Here is a 26,961-nt window from a genome sequence, read left to right on the forward strand (position 1 = left end):
TATAGAGTGTTTAGTCCCCAGACTTCAACATACGCTAATATTATGGGAGCCAAGGCTCATGGTTATGGTGCTTTGCCTCGTGTGGAAGAGACGCTTGCGAGCCATCTCTCCCCCGAAGCAGCATCATCTTTTAAGGCACCGGCATTACCCACCAAGCCTTTAAGAAACACTTCGGCTTTGGTGGGTAAAGCATATTCGGCAGCAGGTCAGGCTGCGTCATGTCTGCATACTATGTCAATCTTGCAGGCGTACCAGGCTGATCTGCTAAGGGACATGAGTGAGAGTGAGGAGGTCAGTACTGACGTAGTTCGCGAACTGCGTCAGGCTGCTGATTTATCCCTGCGTGCCACCAGAGAATCGGCCAAATTAATGGGTCGTTCTATGGCAGCTCTGGTGGCCGCAGAAAGACATTTGTGGTTAAATCAGACTAATATTAAAGAGAGAGAAAAAGCTTTTCTTTTAGATGCTCCTCTTTCTCCCATGGGGTTGTTTGGTGATGCTGTGAATTCAGTTATCGTTAAATTCCAAGAAGAAAAGAAACAAACTGCAGCTTTTAAAAAGTTTCTTCCCCTTAAAGTTCATGTCCCTGGGGCTGCTGGGCGGGAGCAGCCCCGGCCGTCTTCGAGCTCATCACATAGAGCGCAGCAGAGGCAGAGTGTCGCGTCTCGTGCTCCCCCTGCTGGACAGTGGGCTCAGCCGCGACACTCTCAGCCGAAGCCTTCTCCCAGTAGAACTGATCTGAGGACAGTTATATTGGCTAAGAAGGCTTCGGCTAAGAAGAAGTCCTGACGCCAAGCCGTTCAGGATGCTGAGGGTGGTCCCCACCGAGGCGGAAAGGTGTTCACCTCTTTTTACGGTGCCCATTCCTCCTCGGTGCCCTCAGGGGCTCGTTCTGCCAACCCCGCCTTTATGCCGGGGCACAGACGATCCCAGCGAGCGCTTTCCCGAGGGACGCTCGCTCCCTCTGAGGAGGGTCTCAGAGCGGTCAGACCAGTTGTTCCCTGCCGGTGCGCCGTTACAGGGCGCTGCGTCTGCTGCTCAAGTTACACCAGAGGCCAGTCTCGAGAGGCTGGTACCCTTAGTAGAATTTCTGGCAGAGTGGAAAAGCCTTCCAAAAATATCTCATTGGGTCCTGCAGACAGTAGAAAAGGGTTATGCTATCCAGTTCAGGTGTCGTCCACCAAAATTCAGAGGGGTTCTGCACACAGTGGTGGGCCCCGAGCAGGCTCTGGTATTGGAACAAGAGGTGAAAACGCTCCTTCAAAAAGAGGCTATAGAACGGGTTCCTCCTCCCAGTTTGGAGTCAGGTTATTACAGCCGATATTTCATCGTTCAAAAGAAGGATGGGGGGTTGCGTCCAATTTTAGACCTGCGCATATTGAATCGCTCGGTAGGGAAGCTAAAATTCAAGATGCTCACTATCAAGCAGATCGTGTCTCAAATCAGGTCCGAGGACTGGTTTGTCACGATAGATCTGAAGGACGCATACTTCCATGTGTCCATCCTTCCACAACACAGGAAGTTCCTGAGGTTCGCCTTCGGGGGCGAGGCGTACCAGTACAGGGTTCTTCCGTTTGGCCTAGCTTTATCTCCCCGCACTTTCACGAAATGCATGGATGCAGCACTAGTGCCTCTGAGGCTTCAGGGCATTCGTATTCTCAATTACATCGACGATTGGTTGATTTTAGCTCAGACCGAGCAGATGGCGGTTCGGCATCGAGATGTCGTCCTCGCTCATATCAGAAAGTTGGGGTTGAGGCTGAACGCAAAGAAAAGTGTATTATCTCCTTCCCAGAAGACCACTTTTCTGGGTGTCGTTTGGGATTCGGTATCGATGCGGGCGCGACTCTCTCCGACCCGCATCGCTTCGATTCTCTCAGCTGTGAAACAAGTGAAGCTAGGCCAGCTACTCACTGTCAAGCAGTTTCAGAGACTGTTGGGTCTGATGGCAGCAGCGTCCAACGTTATACCTTGCGGCCTGTTGTACATGAGACCGCTACAGTGGTGGCTCAGGACCAAGGGATTCTCCCCGAGGGGAAATCCGCTCCGCACGTTCAAAGTCACGCGGCGCTGCCTTCGTGCTCTGGTCATGTGGAGAGAAACTTGGTTCCTATCCAAAGGTCCTGTGCTGGGGGCTCTTTGTCGTCGCATAACGCTAACGACGGATGCTTCCCTCACAGGGTGGGGGGCGGTCATGAGTGGTCGCCCAGCCCAAGGTCTGTGGCAGGATCATCATCTTTCGTGGCACATAAATTGTCTAGAGATGTTGGCTGTGTTTCAGGCTCTGAAACACTTCCTAACAGACCTGAGAGGCCATCATGTGTTAGTTCAATCAGACAACACGTCGGTGGTCTCTTATATAAATCATCAGGGGGGCCTGCGGTCTCGCCGGCTTTACAAGTTGGCCCGTCAGATCCTCCTGTGGTCCCAAGGGAAGCTACTATCTCTGAGAGCAATGTATCTCCCTGGGTATTTGAATGTGGTAGCAGACTCCCTGTCGAGGCAGGGGCCGAGGCCAGGGGAATGGAGACTCCACCCCGAGGTGGTGGAGCTCCTTTGGTTGAGTTTCGGTCGCGCCGAGGTGGACCTATTCGCTTCCAAGGAGACCACTCATTGTCATCGGTGGTTCTCCATCACTCTTCCAGCCCCCCTGGGGTTGGATGCTATGGTGCAGCCGTGGCCGAGGTCACGTCTGTACGCCTTTCCCCCGATTGCTCTGTTACCAGGAGTTCTGGAGAGGGTCCGCCGGGACGGGGTCAGTCTACTACTAGTAGCCCCGTTCTGGCCGGCCCGAGTATGGTTTGCGGACCTGATTTCTCTCCTGGACGGTTCTCCTTTGGAGCTCCCGGTCAGGAGGGATCTACTCTCCCAGGCGGGGGGCACGATACTTCACCCCCGCCCAGAATTGTGGAAACTGTGGGCTTGGCCTCTGAGGGGGCCCAGCTCATAGACTCCGGTCTCTCAACCGAGGTTGTTGAGACCATTCTTAACTCCAGAGCTCCATCCACGAGGAAGCTTTATGCCTTGAAGTGGAAACTTTTCACTTCTTGGTGTGGAGAACACCTGCAGGACCCAGTTAACTGCCCAGTGGGTGCAGTGCTGGAATTCCTGCAGGAGCGCTTCTCCACAGGGTTATCCCCCTCCACACTAAAGGTGTATGTGGCGGCACTAGCTGCTTACCACGTCACTTTCAGTGGAGTTTCTCTTGGGAGACACCCGCTTATAACTCGTTTCCTCCGTGGCACTTTGAGGCTGAGGCCAGCAGTTCGTACGAGGGTGCCGACTTGGGATCTGGCCATTGTATTAGAAGGTCTTTCCCTAGCTCCTTTTGAACCTATTGAAGAAGTTCCCGAGAAGTTTCTCACTTTTAAGACTATCTTTTTGCTTGCTATCTCTTCACTAAAAAGAATCGGAGATTTGCAGGCTCTGTCGGTTTCACCCTCGTGCCTGGAATTTGCACCTGGCATGGTTAAAGCTTTTCTGCATCCTAGACCAGGTTACGTTCCTAAGGTTCCTACTAATATTGTTAGACCTACGGTTCTGCAGGCTTTCTGTCCTCCTCCATTTATGTCATCGGACCAGGAGAAACTTAATTCACTCTGCCCTGTTAGGGCATTAGACGCTTATGTCCACAGAGCTGCCCTGTGGAGGAAATCAGAACAACTTTTTGTATGTTTCGGGCCACCCAGGAAAGGGTGTCCGGCGTCTAAACAGAGAATGAGCAAGTGGGTGGTTGAGGCTATCTCACTTGCTTATGAGTCGGCTGGCCAGCCTTCACCTTTGGTTGTCCGAGCTCACTCTACCAGGAGTATGGCTGCTTCTAAAGCTCTTTTGTCGGGGGTTTCCCTGAGTGATGTTTGTGATGCGGCTGGATGGTCTTCACCGCATACTTTTATTAAGTTCTATGACCTAGACTTAAGCTCTACCCCTGGGGCACAGGTGCTCTCGTCCTCTGTGCGCTAGTCTCACATGACGGTCATTTGGTCCTATGGCGACGTGGGTATTCGCGTTCCCGCAGCGTTTGACGCAGCTCGAAGTTCCCTTGAAAGGGAACGTCTCGGTTACGTATGTAACCCTAGTTCCCTGATAGGGAACGAGACGCTGCGTCGCTTCGCCATACTCCCGGCACTCCCGTTAGCGCTTCCTTCAAGCCTATCAGAAGCTAATGCGCTTGTGTTTTTGGGGTGCTTTATATTTTCCTGGTCGATGACGTCACCCGCCTATGACGTTTCATCTCTCCATTGGGCTGATTCCATACGTGCTTCATGACGCACAACGCAGGGGCGTTCCCGCAGCGTTTGACGCAGCGTCTCGTTCCCTATCAGGGAACTAGGGTTACATACGTAACCGAGACGTTTTTTAGAAACACAGATGTGACAGAGATGTCATAATTTAGCACATGAATCTCAACAAGGGTGGCAATATATATATATATATATTATATATATGCAATTCATGCAGCAGAGCATGCTGGGAGTTTTATACTATCCTGTAACCCCAGCATGCATTGCGACATGCAACTTTTGATTGTCACCACTGCTGAGATTAATATGCTGATTGTTGATGTCTGTGTGTGTCTAAGTCAAGCAGGAGATCAAAATGTTTTAATGCACTATATGATTTTCAATATCCTTCAGAATAACTGGTTACAGAAATATTGCTGGATTTTATTTTGTAGATTCACAGATATATGATAAATATGAAATGCACATAAATTCAAAGCTTAATACACACAGGATGAGATCAGTGAATCAGACATGTCCAGGATGATTGTGACATCATCACATAAGCCAAAAACACCTGATCAATCTCCTCTTGACTTTTTCTTACCATAAAAAATGTGTTTTATAAACTCACTGTAACAGCAGCCAGAGAGAGATGAATGGTTAGGAGTTCAGGGACAAGAGACTACTGATCTCCATCATGGTGACAACAAGCTTTATTATTTACAAATCTCTGTTAATTCTTAACAAGAACTTTTGTACATGTATTAACAATTCATATATTACTTAATCTATTAATAATGGATTTAGTTGGTTTAGTTCTTCGTGAGTCATTAACTCATGATTATCTGTGGATTAGTTATAAAGCATGAATTAATGCTTATTAGTGCACCCGTATTGTAAAGTGTTTACCAATTTGTTATTTCAATCCACATGCTCATAATCCATTTTGTGCAGTTTTAGTTAATTATGGACAGTTGAATGAAATACCATTTATGACATTTCACGGGATCGTTAAAATAGTTTGATTATATGCTTCTAATCTTAAACCTTCTAATCTTAAAACAATGACTGTTAAATAACTTAAAACAATGTACTGTTTTGGTGGGTTGCCCACAGTAAACCCTCATGGGGGCCCCATATTGAAAAACATCTATGGTCCCAGCATGGGCTAACCAACTGGGGGCCCATGTTGGTTTTCTACGGGGAAGCCCACAGTGGGTTGCCCACAGTAAACCCTCATGGAGGCCCAAATGGCTCTTGTAGTTACAAAAAAAAATATTGTAGCATTAAGCAATCTAATGAGTCATATATCACAGTTACATTTTCCAAGTATTGAGTATGGATTGAGAGAAAATTCTTATTAATCATCTATCCACTTGTAACGGTGGCTGCCCCAAAAGCAAGTTTTGATTATTTAGAAAATTTAATTTTAATTGTTTGGGCACCATACAAGTCAAAACTTGTCAAGTAAAAAAAAAATATAGATTGAAGTTCAGTTTCCCAGAAAATATAGCTCAAACCACTGTTACACAAAATAAATTCCTTTGAATACCCACAATACCAGAACCAGGCTCAAATGACACATTCAGAGATTGAAGGGTTTCAGGTCAAAAAAAAAAATATTTCTTGTGCATATTTTATAGTTTTCACATTATTTTATATAATTATATTGATTGGCTTGTTTAATACACACAATATTCCTGTTATTACTTTATTATGTTTAATACAGTATTTCTTCAGTTTAAACCATAAATGCATGCTGTCCACTAAAGTGCACATCTGAAAATCTATGTGTAAAAAAAAAAAAAATTCATATCTTGATTTTCATGCTCTAAGAGCAATAAAAACACAGAGGGAAAAATCCTGAATGAGGTTATCATAATTCATGCATGAAAGGGTAAAAAACCCCACAAACGTGCCAAAGGATTTGGTTGTATTTTGGTAATGTAAGGACGTCATATTTTAAAACGTCATATTCAAACGTACAGATTACGTTATTTTTACACCCAAATAAAACGTCCCACAGAAGTTGCCGTGGTTTTGTTTGTGTTATAGACAACATTCGCGGCTCATCTGTATGGGCAGTCTGCATTCATCCAAACATAGACCATGCACTAAATTAATAACAATTAATAAATGCGTTCAGCATTCTGTAACAAATATTTTTTTCAGATTTTCTAGACTATTTTAAGGTGTAAAGTGAGCAGGATATATAGTATAGGGCATTGATTCATGCTTATTTGCATTAGGTTCTCAGAATAGACATGACTTTGTTTTCCTCACTGTAATTCTTAACTTGCAACATTCGAAAACAACATTTCGGACGCAATAGGCCTACATTAAGACATTTTATGCGTTTGTCGTAATACTAAAGTATGTCAATCATCATTAGAGCGCCACCCTCAGGCTGCATGAATGCAAGGACATTATGTTTCCAAAAGTGTGTATGACGTGTTCAGTGATGATTAGCGTAAAAAATGTTATCATAAAATTAATAGGCTATTAAATGAGAAGAGACAACTGAGAGTAAGCATTCACATATCACCTCAAAGTCCTTTTGATACTTGATAATCAGGCTGCCTACAGCGGTCTCGTCTGTTAGGCTACTCGGTCAATGAAGAATCGCTTTGATTTTAAAATGTTATTATATTTTATACACAAACAGAACCTACCATTGGAGATTTGGCATGGTTGTATTATAATACTGTTGTGACGTTTCTTTTAAAACCTATTTCAACGTGCAGACTACGTTATTTTAACACCTAAATAAAACGTCTCGCCAAAGTTGCATTTTGGTCTGGTTTTGTTTTCGTAGTAGACAAACGTGATATTTACGTATTTTGACTACCAAAGAAAACATACCTGGTTGGTATTTTCACAACGTTTCTAAAACGTTTTATTTTGGTTACATTTTTTTTTTTTTATTTAGGTGTGGTTTCTTAAACATTTTTAAAATGTTGCACTGCAACATTACCTAATTGCAACCAAAAAACAACGTTGTGAAATGTTGTAAAAACGTTACGTGTTTGCTGGGGGCTTTTCAGTGCATTCATTACTATTATAATAATTACTATTATAATCATGAGAATTTTCATATTCTATTAAAGGATAAGTTGCACCACACATCACACCAGAACCGTTTTCATACCCGAAAAAGTGTATTTTTCAAAAACACTAACGGTTCTGGATAAGAACCGATTCTGGGCAGTGTTGCCAACTATTTTCAAAGTAAAGTAGCTAAGGCCTTACCTAAAAGTCGCTAAATGTCGCTAGATGGCATCATATGTCAATTAGCATATTCGTGACGTCATCGCGTCGTACTTCCGTTCTGCTTGTCTAATGTGTCTTCTCTATAAATTAATGCTCAGCTCACATACTGTATTTAATATATTATAATATCATATAGCCGAATGTAAAATAAAGCTGTTCTCATTTCCTATATATGTTTTGTCAGACAATAGAACGAGAAGCTATGATATAGGCCTAGTGAATGACTAACTTTTTTATAGGCCAATGTGGAAAATTATCTGAATTGAGAGAGTTCGGGAGCCGAATGAACAAAAGCTTTGTGATGGTGAGTATTACAAGTAATACCGTAAGCACAAGAAAAGGAAGGAAACTAAATTATTTAATTAAAATAAAAAAGAAAAGCAGATAATAAATCCGTGGAAAAACACTGCTCATTCACGTCTCTCAGCGGCCGTGCGCTCAACAGATGAATGTGCTGCTGCTCCTCTCAGTCATTTACTGAACAGGGTAGACGTAGCTACAGTTAGTAACGTTTGAAAAGTCGCTAAAAATAGCGACTCATTTGTGCGATTCTTTTGCAGTCTGTACGCGGAGGGGTGCTCTAACTGCAGCTGGGAGGGGCTGCTGCGCGAGGACTGGGCCGCCTGTGAGTGCTTTGGGATGGGGGTGGGACCCACGGCAGCATCCGCTGCTCGTTGAGAAGAGTAAGAACGATATGTGCTTTCACGTCAGAGAGTCTCCAAAAGTCTCCAATAAAACCAGAAAAAGTCGATAGATTTGTCGCTAGTCGCTTTTTTGAAAATGTGTCGCTAGAGGGTTCTAAATACTCGCTAAATATAGCGACAAAGTCGCTAAGTTGGCAACACTGATTCTGGGTTCCCAAACCTACTTTTGGGAAATGCACCCGTTTAGATTGCGCTTTTTCAGAAGAAGGGGCTTCATAGAGACAATGCGCCCTGATTGTTCTGGACCAGTGAGTTGTGATTGGTCAACAGCTTCAAGGGTGTTTCAGAAATGTCATGCCTCTTGCCATAACCGAGAGATTCAACACGGTTGTATAAAAAATGTATTAAATGTTTAGTTTAGGTTCCAATACAATAGTATATAAACTGAGAAAGTTTAGTAGACGGAATTTAGCATTTGAGGTATAAATGATGATTATATCAGAGTTTCCAGCAAGAGATTCCTTGCCAGTCCTGTTTCTCTCTATTGTAAGTCAAATGAATCAGATTACTGAGACTCTCACCCTTTGTCTTTAATGGCTCTTGGAGTCCCCTGTCCCAGTTATTGAATAGTTAGGCTGATTGGATTAGCACCTATGCACCAATGACACTGTTATGCTGATGAGATCAGGGCTGGGGAATTTCCGGTAACGGGCTTACTCCTGTACTTCATTTACATGCTTTGTTCAGATTGTCTCCACCTCTATGTTATCCCTCCCCCTTGAAAGGTATAAACTCTACTGTGCTGAGCTATTGAGTTTAGACTTGGATGACTACAGCCACGCACAGCGAGTTCTCAATAAATAGTAACTTCTGCTTGAAAAATATCCCAACGTCTCCCGGTCTCTGAAGAAAAAGTTTCCAACAACACACTACTAACACAACTCAACCAGGCCTTGCCCCTTTTTTTGTGTATGGGGCGGGAATTATTTAAATTGGGCATATTGTGATGTGTACATTCCTAGAAGAAATCTCAAGACTACAATCGATGTGTTTTGGAGTGACTTGGTGCTTTGTAACTTTGCAGACATTTTTCATGTGCAAACAGCAACATTACAGACTAAACAAAGTTTAAACTGATAGGTAATAGGTATATTAATTAGTGAGATATAAAGTCATAATTGAGAAATACATTTGAAATTACATAAAATAAAGTTGCATTATGCCACTGTGACATAAAAGTAGCAATTTCAAGAAATATTTTGCAGTATCAAGACAATCTCTTTGTGAGCTTTAAAGTCACATTTTGATCTATAAAGTCACAATTATAAGAAATAAAGTTGCATTTCCAAGATAAAAAGTCAGATTGTAAGATATAAAGTTACATTTTGATACATAAAAGTAATAATTATAAGACATAAAGTTACAGTTTCAAGATATAAATTCATATTGGGAGATGTATAGTCACATTGTTAGATATAAAGTTGCAATTATGATAAATAATTAGCTAATTCACAATATAAAGTCTCATTTGGATATATAAAGGAACAATTGGGAGATATAAAGTTACAATTAAGAGAAATTGTTCTGTTGGATTGTGAGCAAATCCAAAATAAGGATACAGATTCAATAATGTCTTCCTATTAGGTTCTGATTAGCTCAGAAAAATGTATTTAAAGTACAGGAAGGGAAAATAAGAGAATAATTTTGTAATTTCTTCTACTACTACACAAATCAGTGGGGAGGTCTCTGGGAATTCAATCGGAAAAAAAACATGAGAGTTAATGTTTGCTCTATCAGAGATCTGTTCACTGTACTCCTGTTCTAACATTTGGCCTGGATTTGAGGTCAAAGGTCAGGGTTAGGGCATGAGCTACTGTGGCCAGTAATTTATTTATTATAGTTAATAATTAACTGCTCTGAGTGCTGAGTGTCCTGATTACGCAAGTCCTAATAACTGAGGACGTTTTGGCAAAAAGCTCAAACTCACTTCGAACACTTTAACCCATTAAAAAATCTGTTCATGGCTCCATTAAAAAACAGCCTTCCTCATCCCTCAAATCCCACAGCTAAAGGAGTGAGTACTCACTCTCTCTGTCGCTTCACTTCTGTCTATCTCCCTCTATACGGAGTATCGGTAAAGAGAAGAGGCAGCATATAAAGTAAATATGATTGTCCTCCTCTCTTCTAGGACTTGTTAAAACCTCAAACATTTTACATTTTGTGCTTACGCCTGTGGGACAGAGCTGTACCAATGGAGATAAGGTAAATGTATCTGATTGTGTTCAGAGAACAACTATGGGGTTATCTGGTTGGCAGAGAGCAGCTGCACATCATTCTGTGTAGTGTTCGTGTTTTTTTGTGCACCTGCTCTCTTGAACCTGTCCGGTGCCAATTGTTGCAAACTCAGCACACATACACACAAAGGTTATGCTACATGCAGAACATTAAGCATTTAACACCCAGCTGAGAACAAAAGCTGCTGCATTTAATACGGTCACTTTTGGGTTGAGCAAAGTTTGGAGAAAAACTACTGAAAAGTTTGCACGAACATGGGGCACAACATTTCTCTCTTTATACTAAGTGACTGAGATGAACTGGCCATCATGAGAAGTGGAAGCTGATTGGTTGGGATGCATTCCCCAGATCCTTTGATTGGTTGGGACCCAGCTATTTAGCATGGCAAAGTAGCCCTTGCTAGTAGATGCTGTAACTACAGTATTTTACCGATGAATAGGATCTTCCTCCATTGACGACCAAAAAAAAAAAAAACAATCTAACAAAAACATTTGCTAACAGAAAACATTTGTCTGCACGCTAAATATAAATTAAATAATTGTATTATATTAAAGGTCACAGATTATAATTTAAGTAGGCCTGCCCTAGTCTGCTAAATGAAAAAGAACCAATTCGAATCGAAAACTCTGATTGTGTAATCCGAATGAAAGGTGCTTCTCCAGGTGTATCAGACCTCTACACGATACATTCAAACCATTCTTGGTTTCTATAGCTCAACCTCTGCAATATTTCCCTCAAATCCTTTATTAAGTTATTTTATTATTGAGCAAACACATATGAATACATAATGAAAATAAGCAAAAGAATCAAGCTAAAATTGAAAAAGTTTAATGTCTTTGGTGGATGTCGAGGTCCTCCATCTGATTTACATACTGACTATAAATCACTTCCAGGAGCATATTTCCACTTATTAACATCTTTGATGTACGAATCGAGCACAGTATCAACGGAGGTGGGATGCGTAAACACTCAATAATTTAAAAAAGCTTCTCTCTCTATCTTCCTTTTCTCCATTTCTTATATCTCTCTTATTGGATGTGAAGTTTCAGGATGTTAGCGGGATTGCAGCTGTCACCACTGAACCTCTCTAACATCTGTGAAAGCTGGGATTGCAGATCCATTTGAATTAACCCTTATGTGCTGTTGTGGCTGTTTTCAGCCACTATGGGGTATTTTTGAGTCTTAATTTGGCCATAACTTTTTCCGTGTTTCAGCAAATGGAATGATTTTTGGTGACAAATCTTATTTTTACACATATTTTGGGAAAATGCTTTGAAAATTAAAAGAAAAACTCAACAGTACAGTGTGGGCAAATTCACTACCCTTTCGTTATGTTCGTGGCTGAAAACAGCCACTACTTTAAACTGCTGTAAAAATGTATCAGATAAATATTTTTTTCTAATTTTTTTGCATAAATCTATTAATTAACCTCAGTCCTGATCAAAACTACTTTTTTTTTTTAATTCAGGATTTTAACTCTTTAATTGGCAAATTCATAAATGATGTCACTGATTTGAGTACACACACACACACACACACACACACACACACACACACACACACACACACACACACACACACACACACACACACACACACACACACACACACACACACACACACACACACACTCTTTAATATGCTATTATACTCCATATAACTCCATTTAAAAGCCCAGAAACTAAGCTTTTTTTTGCACAGGGCTGTCTAAAGGGTTAATGGTGCCACCTTACCTCTTCCCAACGGGGAAAACCACCAACAATCAAAAATGCATGATTATATGGTGTCATGGCTTTGCAATCAAAAAATGTGGTTATAATGGAAGTCAATGGGGCAAAAACAGCCACCAACAGTAAATGAGGGAGAAAAAGTTAAAATCTGATGCTGCACAAAAACTAACAATGGATCAAAACCAATGTTGTTTCTAATCTTTGACATGTCCAAGACTGTGATAAAAGGTAAAAAAAAATCCAGTCCACAATCACATTTTATATTGAAAATAAGTCATTTTGTGTGTTTTCTTCCTCAAATCAGTGACATCATTTATGAATTTGGCAATTAAAGAGTTAAAATCCTGAATTTTTTTAAACATTTAGTAGTTTTGATCAGGACTGAGGTTGATTAATAGATTTATGCAAAAAAAATTAGAAAAAAATATTTATCTGATACATTTTTACAGCAGTTTAAAGTAGTGGCTGTTTTCAGCCACGAACATAATGAAAGGGTAGTGAATTTGAACAATGCACAAGGGTTAAAAACGGCCAAACACACACACACACACACACACACACACACACACACACACACACACACACACACACACACACACACACACACACACACACACAATGCAGAACTGCTTGCTGTGGTGAAAATTAGCCCAAGGTCAATGATTAAACATTTTTCGTGGTTCCTTATACACGGACAAATAACTCTACTGAAAAACGTCTCGGTTACATATGGTAACCCTCGTTCCCTGAGGGAGGGAACGGAGACGTATGTCATGACTGACCAATAGGAATCTCGCTAGAGAGGCCAATCTACTTCGAGTGAAACTAAAACAAGCCAATACACATTGGCGTGCAATCATTTGCAACAGCTGTGCAGCCTCGCAGCGCGGGTATTTAACAAGCAGCTGTTGCGATTGCACACTAGTTTTTTGCTGAGGAGCCAAGCCTGAAAAAGCTGGTCGCCCCGGCGGGCGGCAGCAGATGTGGCGACGGGACCTACGTCTCCGTTCCCTCCCTCAGGGAACGAGGGTTACCATATGTAACCGAGACGTTCCCTATCGGTCAGTCACTACAACGTAGGTCATGACTGACCAATAGGAATCCCTACCAAAGAGCCACAGCTGCTGCACCCCATCCAGCACCCCCATGCAAGCCTCTACACCTTCTTGCCTGGAAGGACGATAGGCGGAGGCTTACACAGAGTGAGTCTGACACTGTTGTTCCGTGATAACCCATACAATGAGATATTGGATAACACTGGGAAAGCGTGCCCTTTCTGTTTAGGAAGGAACGCTGGGGAAGCCACTTCTTCAAAGAGTTATGTGGAAATGCATATGGACTAGCCCGAAGGCTGTACTGCATATGAAATAATGGGTGACTTAGCCCAAGGGAAAGACACGGGCTTCCGATAGGAGCAGCCGTGGAATATACACATATGGGATCCCCGTAGGGTCACACATATGGAACCCAGCCCAGATCCGGTTCTCAAGGAGGTCTCAGCCTTTCCCTTCTGCTGGCCTCCGTAACAGACAAAGAGCTGGTCTGAGGTCCTGACACTTTGAGTTCTGTCCACGTACATACGCAGAGCGCGAACGGGACAGAGCAAAGCCAGGGCTGGGTCTGCCTCCTCCAAAGGCAGCGCTTGCAGGTTCACTACCTGGTCTTTGAAGGGAGTGGTAGGAACCTTGGGCACATAGCCAGGCCGGGGTCTTAGTACCACGTGGCTGTCACCCGGCCCGAACTCTAGGCACGATTCGTCGACCGAAAATGCGTGCAGGTCTCCTACCCTCTTGACAGAGGCCAGTGCAACCAGGAGCAAAGTCTTCATGGAAAGAAGCTTTAAGTCTACTGACTGCAGAGGCTCAAAGGGAACATCCTGAAGTGCTCGAAGCACCAGGGAAAGATCCCAAGAGGGTATGGAGGGGGGTCGAGGAGGATTTAATCGTCTCGCCCCCCTAAGAAACCTGACGACCAGGTCGTGCTTTCCAACTGCTTTGCCATCTATGTGGTCGTGATAAGCTGAAATAGCGGCAGCATGTACTTTGACGAACAGGTTCCACTTCAGGGCGTAAACACGTCTCGTGGACGGCGCCCGTGCTGAAGTGATGGTGTTAAGTACCTCAGGGGGTAAGTCACCTAAAACCTCTGCGTCCCGTCCAGGGACCAGACATGGAGTTTCCAGAGGTCTGGACGCGGGTGCCATAGGGTGCCCCGTCTCTGAGTCAGAAGGTCCTTCCTCAGAGGAATGGGCCAGGGAGGGACTGTCACAAGGAGCATGAGTTCTGGGAACCAAGTCCGGGTGGGCCAATAGGGAGCCACCAGAAGGACCTGCTCCTCGTCCTCCCTGACTTTGCACAGTGTCTGCACAAGTAGGCTCACTGGGGGAAACGCATATTTGCGAAGGCCCCGGGGCCAGCTGTGTGCCAGTGCGTCCGTGCCGAGTGTTCCCTCGGTCAGGGAGTAAAACAGCTGGCAGTGGGAGGTCTCTGAAGAGGCAAACAGGTCTACCTGAGCCTCCCCGAACTCTCTCCAGATCAGCTGAACCGCCTGGGGGTGGAGTCGCCATTCTCCTGGGAGCACAGCTCGTGATAGCTCGTCGGCCACACGGTTGAGCAAGCCGGGGACATACATGGCTCGAAGCGACCTCAGATGCTTCTGACTCCAGAGGAGGAGATGGCGGGCGGGTTGCGACATGCGACGGGAGCGTAGACCACCTTGACGGTTGATGTACGCAACGGTCGCAGTGTTGTCCGTACGGACCAGCACGTCCCTGCCCTGTAGCCGTCTTTTCAAGCGGGTCAGGGCGAGATGTACTGCTAGCAACTCGAGGCAGTTGATGTGCCAATGCAGTTGAGGGTCCGTCCACACCCCTGACACTGCATGCCCGTTGTACGTGGCACCCCAGCCGGTGGCAGAGGCATCTGTGAATACCACAGCATGCCTGGACACCTGTTCCAAGGGGACTCCTGCCCGCAGGAACGAGGGGTCTGACCACGGGCTGAAGGTCTGGCGGCACTCCGGTGTGATTGCCACCGGGTGAGTGCCATGATGCCACGCCCATCTCGGGACTCGGCCGTGAAGCCAGTGCTGAAGCGGTCTCATATGTAGCAGGCTGAGCGGGGTTACCGCTGATGCCGCTGCCATATGCCCCAGGAGCCTCTGAAAGAGTTTCAGTGGGACCGCTGTCCTGCCCTTGAACGTGTTCAAGCAGTTCAGCACCGACTGAGCACGCTGCTCTGTGAGGCGCGCTGTCTGGGCGACCGAATCCAACTCCATACCGAGAAAAGAGATCCTCTGCACAGGGGAGAGTTTGCTCTTTTCCCAGTTGACCTGAAGACCCAACTGGCTGAGGTGCCTGAGCACTAGGTCCCTGTGTTCGCATAGTTGATCTCGAGAGTGTGCTAGTATGAGCCAGGCGTCGAGATAGTTGAAGATGCGAACGCCCTGTTCTCTCATGGGAACAAGGGCACGCTCCTTGACTTTCGTGAAGACACGGGGGGACAGGGACAGCCCAAAGGGTAGGACTTTGTACTGATATGCTCGACCCTCGAACGCAAAGCGCAGAAATGGCCTGTGTCGAGGAAGAATCGAGACATGAAAGTACGCGTCCTTCAGGTCGATCGCTGCAAACCAATCTTGGGGACGGATGCATTCGAAAATGCGTCTCTGCGTGAGCATTTTGAACGGTAGCTTGTGGAGGCTCCGATTCAAAACTCACAGATCCAAGATCGGTCGTAACCCACCACCTTTCTTGGGTACAATGAAGTAGGGACTGTAGTGCCCTGACCTCATATCGGCTGGAGGGACCGGCTCTATCGCATCCTTCGCCAGTAGGACTGCGTCCTCCGCACGCAAGACATGGGCATCGGCTGCTCTCACTGTAGTGGAGTGGATGGCCCGAAACTTGGGGGGACGCCGGGCGAACTGAATCGCATAGCCGAGCCTGATGGTTCGAATGAGCCAGGGAGACGGCCTGGGGAGCGCTAACCAGGCTCGCAGAGACCGTACAAGTGGGACCAAAGGAACCGTAGGCATACCCGGAGTGGGGCAGCGAGGTGGAACACAGGGACGCGGCTCGGGAGGCTCTCTCTGGGAGGCGGCCCGTAGCGGGGTCTGAGTGTGCTGTGCAGCACTTACCTGGTTCCACGGGGCTGCAGGTGCGGGAGGCGGCTCTGTGGCGTTCTCGGACCGTACGCAGCTGCCGGCTGGCGATAGAAGAGGCGGATGAGAGTGGTAAGGATTCCGACCCCCCACTGCTCTCCGGGCCCTCTTCGGACCCAGAGATGATAGAAACTGCTCTTTTATTGAAAATTTGGGTACCGCTGGTTTTAAGGCCAGCGGCGGAACACAAACAAAACGAAACAAAGGATTTTCCACCCGGCCCTCTTCCGGGGGAGGGAGCGATGCAGTCATCGTCTCCTGGAGAGTAGTCCCTTCCACCTCTGGGTCGCCCGTCCTAGGGCCGCTTACCTTTGGCTTTGCCGCCCCTCTTGGCGGGGGCCTGGACGTGCGGGCGGCCCTGCCTGCGACTAGCTCCACGGTGCCGCTTGGATGGAGGCTGCTGCTGCGGCGCGGGAGCAGGGGCAGACGCAGGCGGACGCCCACGGCGACGAGCAGACCGAGGAGCCGCGGGCGGTGGGGTGGAGGCAGCAGCTGACCGCCGCGGCAGGATGTGTTTAATGGCCTCAGTCTGCTTCTGTACAGCCGAGAACTGCTGGGCGAAGTTCTCGACCGCGTCGCCGAAGAGGCCGGTCTGGGGCACGGGGGAGTTAAGGAACCTGATCTTGTCGGTCTCCCGCATGTCAGCCAGACACAGCCAGAGGTGGCGTTCCTGGACCACTAGTGTGGACATCGCACGACCCACTGACCACGCAGTGACCTTCGTCGCACGAAGCGCGAGGTCAGTTGCGGTACGAAGTTCTTGGAGAACTTGTGGATCATGACCACCCTCGTGCAGGTCCTTCAGTGCCTTGGCCTGATGAACCTGCAACAACGCCATAGCGTGCATGGCAGAGGCAGCTTCCCCACAGGCCTTGTAAGCCTTGCCGGTCGGGTCCGACGAGTACTTACAGGCCCGGGAAGGAAGACACGGTTCTCCACGCCAAGTGGAGTTAGGGCACAGTTGCATAGCAACGGCCCGTTCCACTGGAGGGATACACGCGTATCCCTTAGCTGCCCCGCCATCAAGGGTGGTGAGGGAGGAGGAGCCACCGAGACGGTTTCTGGCAGTAAAAGGTGCCGTCGACGTCCCTGTGAGCTCCTCATGCACTTCCGGGAAGAAAGGCACTGGGGTGGGTTGCTGAGAACCAGCGCGCGCCACCCCGAGATACCAATCGTCCAACCTCGAGGGCTCGGGACACGGTGGAGGGTTCCACACGAGCCCGATCCTGTTGGCGGCCCGGGAAAGCATGGCCATCATCTCCGGGTCCGACTCGGGCACCGCTGACACACCTGAAGGAGGCAGCGGCTCCGAGCCGTCGTCCGCGGAGAGGTCTGACCCACCCTCCGATGCAGCGATCGACATCTGGTCGTCGCAGGGAGCGCCGAACGAAACGACTGGTACACATCTCGAGGATGGTCCAGAACGTTCCGTTGGCAGCTCAACTGGTTGCGTAGGCATGAGAGGAGTGAGGGTTCCTAGGGGGTTGGTTCCCCGAAGGAAGCGCGCTCACTGTAATCCTCAGGTCACCCGTGTCACTGCCCTGTAGCAACCCGCGAAGGGGGGTTGGAACGAGGTGCAGGCACGGGGACTCCGCCCCTTTGCAGGAACGTGAGTCTCGACCTCAGCTCCGAGATGGTCATCTTCCCACAATGGGTACATGATTCATCCACGAACGCTGCCTGTGCGTGTTCGAGGCCCAGACACACAATGCAGCGATCGTGACCATCCCGCGACCCCAGGTAATGACCGCATCCAGAAACACACAGATAGAATGTCATCTTGAAAAAGACGCAAACTATCTGTGTAAGCTCTTTTAGAGACTGCTCTCCTTGGTGCTGAAGCACGCAGGGGAACGGTCACGGCGAACACAGACAGGAATGTGCACCTGTCTGTGCGCGATTCTCTCTCGCTGGTCTTACCAGCCGTGAAAACGGCCGTTGAGCGCTTTAATCGCGCACCTTACCAGCCGTAAAAACGACCGTTGAGCGCTTTAACCGCGCACCTTACTAGCCGTGAAAACAGCTTTTTTGTTTGCTCAGTTTTAAAACAACAAACAAAGAAGAGAGAGAGAGAAGAGAAAAAGACCGCTCGCGCTGCTGTGCCGTCACGCCCGCACCAAAGTGGAGAGATCCAGAAGAGGCTTGCTTTCAAATTCACTCTGTTCAGCATACGAAGTGCTTGGCTCCGAAGCAAAAAGCTAGTGTGCAATCGCACCAGCTGCTTGTTAAATACCCGCGCTGCGAGGCTGCACAGCTGTTGCAAATGATTGCACGCCAATGTGTACTGGCTTGTTTTAGTTTCACTCGAAGTAGATTGGCCTCTCTAGCGAGATTGTAGTGTAGTGACTGACCGATAGGGAACAAAAAAACAAACAAAAAAAAACTCAGCTTCAACAACCCAATCTCACAGCAATTCATACTTCTTTTATGAGGTGGCTAATTCGTACGAATTCATACGACTTCACTCGTTGTTTTTGCTAAATTGTACATATTTTACGGTTTGCCCAATTCGTATGAATTCATACAAATTACCTACCCCTGACCCCGCCCCTAACCTACCCATCACTGGGGTTTAGACAAATGTTAGACAAATTCATACGAATTGGCCACCTCGTACTCACTCGTACGAATTGGTCGTGAGATAGCGTTGGCTTAAACTAGTCTAAGCCAGTTTGCTGGTCAGGCTGGTGTAGTTTACTGGTTCTGGTTTTTAAGCTTCAATTACACACAAGATATAAACATAACAAATATCATAAATGATTAATTACTAAATATTACTTTTTTGGGGATAAGTTGCACCACATGACATTTTACAACCTGAGTTAACCTTGCTTTGTCATAAAAAGGTCAAATTACACTCTTAAAAATAAAGGTTCCAAAGGGAGGTTTTTACAGTGATTCCAAAGAGGAACCATTTTTGGTTCCCCAAAGAATCTTTCAGTGAACAGTTCTTAAAGAATCATTCTATTTTTCTTAGTATTTTAATCTAATGAACTTTTTTCCCCTTTTGTGCAATGGAATGGTTCCATGGATGGTAAATGTTCTTCATGCCGATAAAAAAAACGTTATTTTTAAGATTGTATCTGATATTTTAGGGGACTTATTGACCTTGACACAGTCATGATGATTTGCAGGGGTCCCCTCTCTGACATAATTTCTGTTTTTTTCCTGCATGTTGGTCACACCATATGATTTTGATTTGGCAAACAGAGGTTTATCAAATATAAAGAAGCAGCTCAGGAGATTTGTTGTATTTTTTCCCACTTTTGATGCCAGGACAGTTATATCACCCTGACATTTTTGACTTTATGTCCCCCCTCCTAATTTTTTAAAAGGGATTTTGGGGAAATAAATAAATAAATACAACTCATATACGACCAAACCAGTATATATGTTTCAGCAAGGAATGCATACACACACAAACACACACACACACACACACACACACACACACACACACACACACACACACACACACACACACACACACACACACACACACACACACACACACACACACACACACACACACACACACACGCACACACTATTTCAGACATCTGTACAGGCTCTGTTCTCTTTGAGTGTAATTTGAACATTATTCAAATGGCTTCTGATGAGACAGCTGGGGCGATCATGTGAAAGCCGCCCATTGTGTCACTGCAGGACAGTACATGCTTGACAGAAGCAGTCACCATTCTGTCTCTCGGGTCAGCTACGAAGGGTCAGCCAGTGTGTCTCATACCACAAAAATAACCAAAAGAGGAACTAAGTAATTTTTATATATTTTGCGCATGTACTGTTTTTGAACCATCTGGAGTGTTCACTGTGGCAAAAAATAAACAAACCACTTCCCCAGATCTCCTTCAGAGTAAGACACACATTATGACCGCACTGCAGATTGGGTGTTCGGATTTTCCCCCAGTACAAGCCACGGCACCAGGAATTCATTTCCTGTTCTTGTCCCTCAAAAAGACTATCACAGCCTCAGGGCCAGCAGACGTACGTAGACACACACACACACACACGCACACACACACACACACACGCACGCACGCACGCACGCACACACACAAACACACACACACAGACACACAGACACACACAGACACACACAAATGTACACACACACATACACACACATACGTACGTACGCACACACACACACACACACACACGGCTCAGGGACACAATGATGGTTATTAATTTCAGTCCCTGAATAATGAAACCCAGAGCAAGAGAATGGGTTTGCAGGAACGTTCTAGAAGAGCAGAGGTTGTTGAGGTCACCGCTGGAGTGAATAAATTACCGCACGGTGAAAAAGTGACCCTCACACCTTACTAGTCTGACAGTGGAGTCCATCACTGAAGGGGTTATTTCAGCTCAAACTAGAGCAGAAGAGTGTCGAGACACAGGAAAAACAGTGAAGCCGGATTCTTTTTGGAGTCACCATAGCTTGGTACCCTGCAGGCATTGTGGGTATTTGACAGCTCTGATGGATAATGGTAGAGGCAGAGTGTACTGTCATGACTAGAAGTGACAAAATCCATAATGTTTCAATCCTGACAACCCACAAAATGGGCCTTTTCAGCATTGTAAATGGGATATCGCTGGTGAAACTTGTATGCTGCCTTGTAAACCCGAACAATGTGTAATCACTGTTTAATTTTCATGGTCAGCAGAAGCTTCTAAAAGAACGGCTGGATTGTCAGAGGGTGAAAAATTGGGCATTGACGAATTACTTGTTAGAGAAAAAAAAGAGCTTCTTTTGTAGCCTTGTCCTTGCAAATTTATTAAAAACACTGCGGTACTGATGATGAATGCAATGAATATTTTCAGAGGTCAGAGTGTTATTGTAGCGCTTATGAAAGACGTTTCTCAAAATCTCATTTCGTGAAAGTAAACATCATTATGGAAGCAAGTCAAGTGAAGAGGTCATTCAGCAGTCTACCTAATAATGTATTGGATAAATTGAAGCAAAAATATTATAATACTACATTTATGTAAATTGTGGGCTAATCATAAACATACACATCAGCATAAGCATTGAAAGAAAGAAATCGTTGAGAAAAGATTAAAAAACAACAACGACAACAAGGGATTGCGATTTTGGAGTTCTTTCCACACCCGTCTTAATAATTGTTCTCAGTCTATTTAGTCTTGAATTTGTTTATTTACTATATTCAAAATGTCTTGCTCAGCCAATACATTCTTGTTAAGGCAACTGTCATCTTGATTGAGACGTTTTCAAGAAGTAACAATAAATTGGCATTCTTAAATATGGTTTTAAATTACTTTTAATAAAAGTCTTACAATCTTACTGTGCGAATGTTTCAATGACTTTCAGATGTATGTTGTGGTTTTTCTTGTGCACCCAAACATTGCCATCACTAGCAGAGTTAAGTAGTGGCCATATTAACAACATTTTGTAGACAAAAAAAAGTTTCTTTGTCTATTCTGCAAATTGCAAAATTTTAACACATTGTGATATTTGCATAAGGAAATCTTCAACCCAAAATGTCTCTGAACAAAAGTAAATGTGACTGCACCTTTAGCCAACAGTCTTTAAAAACAAAATGCTACGGCATTTTTAGGGATATACGTGTGGTAAGTTAATTGATAAAGTGTTCATTAATGACAGTACACAAGGCTGGATGTATAATACTGATCCTTACAGAAAGTGCTGGAGCAGTTATCTTTTCAAACATACTTTTATTCGCAGACATTATTTAGCCCAAATTAAAATGCATGATCTGACCAACTTGTAATCTTACCTTTGTGGTAACTAACATATATGATAACACTGTTGAATGTTTCTTATTTTATATGTTGTTTGGGGGCATAATTTATCCACACAACAATGCATGCTGGGAGCTCGCAAAGCAATCCCTTAAAGTCAGCATAAAATGGAATTTGCGATTGTCTTTTCTAAGAGTGTTAATTGAAACAGCTTCTCGAACAAGAACAAAAATGTAGGACGAGATTCGATTTTGTCCATCGATAATTGATTGGATTGTTGGAACGTTGTCGTTTGCAAGAAGAGAAATCTTACATCTGAGAAGAGATGTCATTGCGAAGGGGAGGGGACATTAATGTTTTCGAAGGGCACTAGTATTTAAAAAACAACAACAACAACAACGTGCACAGATAAATAATTTATAATAAATACTGCAACATTTCATTAAAATAAGAACTGTTTGATTCCGTAGTGACTTAAATAAGCAACATAGTTTGTTCAGATGAGAATGTTAGCCTAGTTTACATGGAATTTGGTCAAACATTTTAAATAGGTCACATTTCGTGAGTTTAGAATTATACGGTTCTATCTCCACTTTTGGTCGAAATTGAGTTTTTGACATAATCTTATCCATTGGGTGTTTATTAATGCCTGACTGTGTGGTGTTATTTTTGTAAAAAAAATATTTTGTTAGTAGTTATTAATAAAATAAAAAGGTACCATCTCACAAAACACCAGGGATGTAAAAACTTTGATGCTCAATTTCTCAGAACTACCCTAAACGGAGATTTTAAACAAACAGTACATTTTAATATGCACTAATAATAATAATAATAACTAAAACATTCACTCTAATTCTTTTTTTAACAGTCTCTATTCAACAGCCTTGGATTCTTTAAAGCTGGGCATGTTCTTTCATCGTTCTCTTTGTGTCTCTAATATCCTAGTAGAGATTAATTGCATTCCATCATTTCACTCGGCTTCATTAAAACCCTATTCTAGGATCCCATCGCATACACATGTGTGTGAGACTGAGTGCGAGATTGCGAGGAAGTGGTGTGAGAGTGTGGGTGGGTTCTTCTTTGGAAGATTGTCCCTCTCCAAATTCCTCGTGATAAGCGGAATGATTAGTGGACACTTTCTGCAGAAACATGCAAGTGCTCTGTTTTTCCTCACCGCCCACAACAGAACTAGAAAGAAACACCCACATGTTAAAGCTGTTAATGGATTCTTCTGAAGTGACCCCAGCCAACAATCTCCAGACAGGCAAGGAGGCTCATAACAAATACACAACCTTCTATATACACTCACTCGAAATATTCCAGACCCTGTTACCTTTACTGCCTTTCCTAGCCTCGGGTGCAGAAACATGCTATTAAAGAGAAAATCTAAAGTGTTAGTTCACCCAAAAATAAAAATTCTGTCAGTAATTACTCACCCTCATGCCTTTCCAACACCGTAAGACCTTCGTTCATCTTCGGAACACAAATGAAGATATTTTTGATGAAATCTGAGAACTGGCTCACTCCTTCATAGGCTGCAAGGTAATTGATATCTGCCAGCCCAGAAAAGTTAGTAAATACATTGTTAAAATAGTCCAGGTGACTACAGTGGCTCATCCTTAAGTTTATCAAGCGACGAGAATACTTTTCGTGCGCAAAAAAACAAAAATAACGACTTTATTCAACCATCTCTTCTCTTCCATCTCATTTTCCTAAGCTGTTGACGTAGTGTAACAGCGCACTGATATTGAGCCTACATTCTGAAGTACAACCCTGAAGCGCTGCGCTGTTACACTACGTGAACTCACTCAGAGGCCCAAACAGAAGAAAGTGAATAGTTGAATGAAGTCGTTATTTTTGTATTTTTTTTGCGCACAAAAAGTATTCTTGTCACTTGATAAACTTAAGGTTAAGGCACGTTTAATAATAAAGGCTGGAAAATCTGATAAGATAATCGTTAGAACCATTAAGATAATCGTGACTTTACCTAGGATTGTTGGAAGGGAAGAATTGGGTCCAAAATTGGCCCGATTATCTTGTAGTGTGTGCATTTTGTTCCAAACCAGTAGAACATTATTTCTTCTTTAGATCACAAAAGGAGAAATTATGAAGTATGTACTGGTCGCTCTTTTCCATGTAATTACAATGAATGAAGATTGATGCTTTCAAACTTGATAAAGGACACAAAAGAACTATGAAGATGTAATAAAATCCATCCATATGTACACTTTATTCACTATTAAGTCTTCTGAAGCGGTTTGATGTTCTGTTCTGTGAGAAACAGAATTAAATTATTGTCATTATTCACATTCCACCAATCCAGTGAGCTGCTAACTGCTGTGATCAGATAATTGAGCAAGCGAGTTGAATTGAAGAACTGAAACAGTCCTATTTGTGGACAAATTGCTCAGATTAGTTTTGTGAAGTGGATCAACTAATTCATTGAAAATACTGACTCAAAAGAATGATTCATTCATGAGTCAGATAATCGGAAATGACTACTTTTCACTCTCAATAATGCACCAAGGAGAGCTAGGGCACATCAATATTTTCATTAACACATTTTAGTTTGTTCCTCACAAATTTAGCAAATATATAGAACATGGACAACTATTATTATACATTGTAAATGCATCGAAACAAACAAACAAAAAAAGACCAGTATATTCTTGAGAATTTCTTTTCTCATGTTTGGTGAAGACAGCAAGTGTCATGCCAGTTTGGATTGACAGTAAAACAACAGTGGATAAATGGCAGCATTTAGAGTAAACTACTATATTACCATTAGCTTTTCTCTTTGAGAAAACAAGACTTTAGAAAAAGATGGTGATGACAAACTTGCTTTGGCCTCATTAGTTGGTCTTTTAGTTGGGGTGGTGATGGCGCACTGGATAAGACACATGCCTTTGGCGTGAGAGACCAGGGTTCAAATCCACTGGTGCTCAGGGACACCAATGTGTCCCTGAGCAAGACACTTAACCCCTAGTTGCTCCAGAGGCGTGAGCCCTCTGGATAAAACGACCCTTTGGATAAAAGCGTCAGCTAAATGAATAAATGTAGGTAAAGGTAGTAATTATGGGATGTGGATGCTATGCTCTGTAACTTGTGCATACCTGGAGATTTTAAAGAAGCTGGTGGAATCACAAAAGAATGGTTATTACCTGAGAGGAAAGAGAGAACAAAGTAGGAGGAAAAATTGATTATAGGTGATCTTTTTTGATCAACAAGAAGCTTATCAGTTGTAGATGAATGTCTGTGTCTCCTACTCCATGCTATCAGTCTCTCCCTCTCTCTTGCTGTGTTTGAAAACGTTATCATACTAAAATTTGAAAGGAAATCAGTATGTGGTAATTTCCAGATGATATAATGACACTTGCTGTAGTGGCTTGCTCTATACTACCAGTGCTATCAAGCTGCTGTGCTATTCCCCAAAATGCAATGTATTTTCTTAAATTTCTAGGTTAGCTTTAATAAAATGGTTGAAATACAGCGATACATTATATTCTACTATAATTTAAACAATTTATGGTTTGATACTGCCATTTGATACAGCCATTTACTGCTATTGTATGCCAATGTCTCTTTTCCCCAACAGTCTTAATGGGAGACCAGGGTTTTTGGGAGCCTCAAATATGATGAGCTCTATTGTGAGGGACCCCTAAATGTCTAAAATGTTAAGGAATATGTTATATAAATTCATGAGGGTATATATTTACATGTATGAAGGCCAATTTATACTGTGAAAAATATATAATAATATTATAAATATTTATCATGTTATAAGCAAAATATTATCAGGAAAATATTTATTTTCTATTAATTTCTAACCCACAATTAAAAAACCAGTTTAATGTACCTGAGAAACCAAACAACGCCTATTAATATAATAAAATAATTGTGATTTTAAAGCAGAATGAAACAGTAACAATGTAAAATTCTGTAAATAGCAGCTTATTTTTATTTATTTATTTTCTATTATTATTATCAGTAGTAGTATTTTTATTGATGTAATTTTTTTAACATTATTTTTCTCTGAATTTCCCTGTGCTAGACTGTCATTGCAATAGCCACTTCTAAAACACAAAGATACAGTAAATAATGTTGAATGACAGATACGTATCTCAGAGTCAAGAGTGTCATGTATCTATTTTTTTGTTGAGAGATAAGCCATTATTTTGGTTTAATTGTTTTATTATAAAACAGCTACCTTAAACGGTTGTTGACCGTGTTGATTGTCAAGTATGCAGCATTTTATCCCAAACACAATCATGCTTTTTCTGTCTTCACATGTGCCAGCATAACATTTTTGAAGATTAGAAATGAAAAAGGAGAAATGACACAAGTGGAACAAAGGAAGCAGATACAGTATCTCATCATCTAGTGTGTGTGTGTGTGTGTATGTCCTCTCATGTCTTAATAATTCAAAATAGGGTAATCAGGCTTTCGAACGTCTTGCTTTGTTCCTCTAATTCCATAGCAACCACATGCCAGAACGTTACGCAGGGCAGAGAGAAAGTCTGATAAATTAACTATAGAGACCTGTGAAGCGCTCTCACACATGCAACCTCTCGAGAATGTGTGAAAGAATCATGCTTCATTTCAATTCAGTCTTCAGCCTCAAAATGAGATAAGTGTTTTATTTCTTTGTGAATATGAATGTGTTTGGAATTGCATAAGTGAGTGAGCGAGTGTGCATACAAAAATCACATTTTACACCAAAATATAACCGAAGCATCGCCACTTGAACAAAGAATGAATCAGTTCTGCCACTGTAACCGGTAAAACATTCAACATCTCGTGAACTCTCATGCAACCGTGTTTGTGCATGTCAGCTTATTTGGCTGTGATCTCTACTGCCTAAAAATTGATTGGCTTTGATAAGATCAAGTTCTTAAC

This window comes from Siphateles boraxobius, unplaced genomic scaffold (genome assembly GCF_051911475.1).
Source record: "Siphateles boraxobius isolate OS27281-9 unplaced genomic scaffold, OSU_SipBor_1 8, whole genome shotgun sequence".
Lineage (NCBI taxonomy): Eukaryota > Metazoa > Chordata > Actinopteri > Cypriniformes > Leuciscidae > Siphateles > Siphateles boraxobius.